This window comes from Pinus tabuliformis, chromosome X (genome assembly GCF_031772625.1).
Source record: "Pinus tabuliformis cultivar Carrire ecotype Pingquan chromosome X, CPIR1, whole genome shotgun sequence".
Taxonomy (NCBI): domain Eukaryota; kingdom Viridiplantae; phylum Streptophyta; class Pinopsida; order Pinales; family Pinaceae; genus Pinus; species Pinus tabuliformis.
In genome coordinates this window covers 1,002,014,401-1,002,018,126 of record NC_142308.1, presented here as the reverse complement: position 1 = coordinate 1,002,018,126, position 3,726 = coordinate 1,002,014,401, and positions in this window count along the sequence as shown.

Sequence of the window (3,726 nt, the reverse complement as noted above, 5' to 3'; positions counted from 1 at the left end):
TCAAAAGTGATAACCTTCAATCTTAAAATTTCACAATTAATGTAATATTACATGTTCAAACAAATTTTTTTTAATACAATTTTTTTATTATAATTTTTTAAAATAGAAAAAATGATTAACAAATTATATATATATATATATATATATATATATATATATATATATATATGGATGTCATATAAATAGGCATCAATTTGTAAGAATTATTAAAATAATACTTACCACATGGTACATAAAAAAATTAAAGAAATCATAACTTTATTTTAAATTAGTATTATCATTATTAATTGTAAAAATAATTGATATATAAGTTAAATATTTATACATTTGAAAAAACATGGAACAAGATTATTGACTATAAAAAATTAACATACCATTGGGCCATGTCATGGCTTATTAATACCACATTAGTAGAGATTATACCATTGTGCAATATCATGGCTTATCAATACCAAATCCCAAAAAAGTATGACTATCTTCATATGACACAACTTTTTTTTTAATTAACCAATTTAATTAAAAAGATAAAAAAGACGTAACTACTTTACAGATAAATATCAGCCTTTAATTTGTGTATACTAATTTGAATATTATATTCTAAAATATTTTGTGCATGTCAAATTTCTACTTTCTATATGACAATTATTAATTATTAAATTAAATTTTTAATATTATAAAACATATAACATATTTTAATTAAACATAATATTCGCATTCTAATTACACTGATAAAATTTGGAGGCTTTTGATGATGTTGAATTTATATCTACCATAAAAACACGATTCAAACAACGCTACCGCAAGATTTCTTGAAATTTTTTTGCCAGACTTCCAACAACCACGCATATCCTAAACTCGGTAAAAAAATCCTTGGACAAGTGTCCTATTGATAGTACGTCAGTGGCCACGGTAGTGTAAAGTTGATTTGACAAATTCAACGACCTTATCCGTTGAATTATAAAGGGGACTCTGTCATTAAAATTACCATTGAACCAATAAGTGATTGATTAAAAGAAAAAACCTGTAGAAGAAAAATATTCAACATAATATATTGTTCCTATGATACGCATGCCAACTAGCGTCCCGCATCGATATTGCTTTCGCACTTCTGATAGCCATGCAGCTTATGAAGGTCAAAGTTAGTCACATACTTGGAAGGGGAAATTACATATTTCCACACGTCAAAAGTGATTCTGAATCCCGAGCCAGAAGAACACCGGTGATTTCGAATTCTCCAATGGAACAGGAAATATATGTCCATTAAAGTTGTTGTATCATTGTTTTGCTTGGAACCGCTCACTCCGAACAGCCAGGGATAGCCTCACAGGGACGTCGGCAATTAGAATTAGGGGAGGGGGCCTCAAAGAGACGTGCGCACGTTTGAACGATTAAACTTTTAAAAGCTTATGCCGGAGGAATACCACGTAAAGAATTCATAGTCGAAGTCAATTTTATGGCCTCATTCATTCAATTTTCCATTCATTTTTTATACATTATGTTAAGTATTAGCTGGATAGATAAATTATTGCTAGGGGGCTTTAGTGAGAGGGGCTAGTACGAGCACTCAAACAGATAAAGATTTTAGCTGTCTCAATCAATCCTTAAACATGGGTTTAATTTGCACAAGAGATTCCCTTGAAGGATGACCTACTATGATGGACATTGTGGGTTACATTCCAATCTGTTGGAGACACTTTTCAAGGCATTGGTGGCATTCCAAAACCTTAATGAGATTTCACATGTTTGTTGGTTGACGCAAGTACAACTCACAACAGCAACGCTAGCGGAGGCAAAAAGCTCTTGTACATTCTAGAGTGTTGTAAGAGAGCACTATTTTGAGTCCATTTCCATTAGCTGCATGTAGTGTGAGTTTTATTTTCCTCTTTATTGTTGCAAAACTAGTCTTATTCCCCTCTCCTTTTCTATGGATGTCTATTGTTGAGCACATGTGGGTCTAAATATAAAGTTACATTATCCATCCCTTGTTGACTTGTCTCAACTTGCCTTTTACTGCCCCATGAAACATTGGGAATTGACATCCTGTATTCATCAATGGTTGAGCGATGAATGTCTTGGAATCTAATCACCAATCTTCTTCTTTTCGAGAATAGACATTATAATTTTGTAACTTTATCTGCCAAACCTATTGACAGTGCGAGCATATCATTTATTTTTTCCAACTAGAACATCCCTCTGATTTAGGTTTGCATATACATCACATACACTATTGGTAGTAAATTGGATCGATATATAGTCTTCACTATTGGTTTTACATTGTAGAAAACTGATAGGTTTTCTGTCCTAAGATTTATTGTCTTTTACTGAAGAATTCAACTCTGCAATTTTCTAGCAATGGCATGGGCACAAAGATCTTTTTGGAAGGAAAACACGCACCACACCTAAGATGTCGATTCTTTCCCACACACCCTTCTAATGTATAACCATACAAACTATCACTTCAAACAGCAACACCGAACTCCCTGGAATGACAAATGAATCAAACCTGAATTAGAATGAAGTGCGTGCTTGTTGGGTGATGATATTCAACTCCTATCCATGCAAGCTCATTTAAGCTTCATCCAAACTCAATCTATCCATGCAAGCTCATTTAACCTTCATCCAAACTCAATCTGATTTAGATACTTCATTCATCCTTTAGTTCAGCGCATGAGTTGAGACTGTTTTCATTGAATGTAGTCTTCTATTTTCCCTTATGGTGTGTCTTTTTATGGGCCAATTCAATTATGTGGGGATGCATTACGTGATTTTGTAAGAAATAGCAATGGGAATTTTTATAGTGGAAGTTTTGAAATAGTTTTTTTTAAGATGTTTTTTTAAGTACACATTTTAATATCTATTTTTAGTTAATTTTATATCACACTATCGATAAATTTGAAAGTCCACCTTCTTCAATCAAGCTTGCCACTTTAAGATGATAGTTAGAAATTTATTATGCAATTTGCACTTTAGAGAAAATGTAAGCTTTATTTTATTATCTATGATTTTTGTTTATTCTTGTAGTGTTTTTTGGTTCCTTTTCTTATTGCATTATCAAGTCCAATATCACTCTAGTGCGTTTTGGTTTCTTTTTCTATTGCATTATCAATTCCAATATCTCTCTACTAGTGAAACCCCTTTACAATCAATATCTCTCTAGATTTCCTACTTCTCCAATGCTAACGCATGATAACTTTGGCATAATTGCATATGAAAAGTACATCTTTCCATTTATGTTTTCAACAAATTCCTTTGGTGTGAAGAAAATTCTCAATTGATGTCACTCTTCAACAAAAATTCAAAGCACTTTATAAATCCTTGATAATCCAATGGGATAACTCAAAATAATATAAATGGGGTCTACATTAGAGTTTCATTTCTTGGGATAGAGTTTTTAATTCTCTCTTACGTAGATCCTACCCTCTTTTGGCACTAGCAACCTGCCTCTTGGTGTGGCCTAAATCTTTAACGATGTGCTCTTTATAGAGTCCATATTTATAGATGCCTATATACATGAACATTTAACTTTATACTAATATTAGATCTTGAATTTCTTTCTAGAGATATAATCTGCCTCTCTTTGCACCTTTTGGGGCAATTGCTAGTTTTAGTAAGTTAAAAATATGGTCTGAATGATTATAGTTTTTATAAATATTATAGATCATGTGTCATTTTTTTTTTTTAAATCAATGGCTATAAATGTAGTTTTCAGGATTGTCATAACTCTTC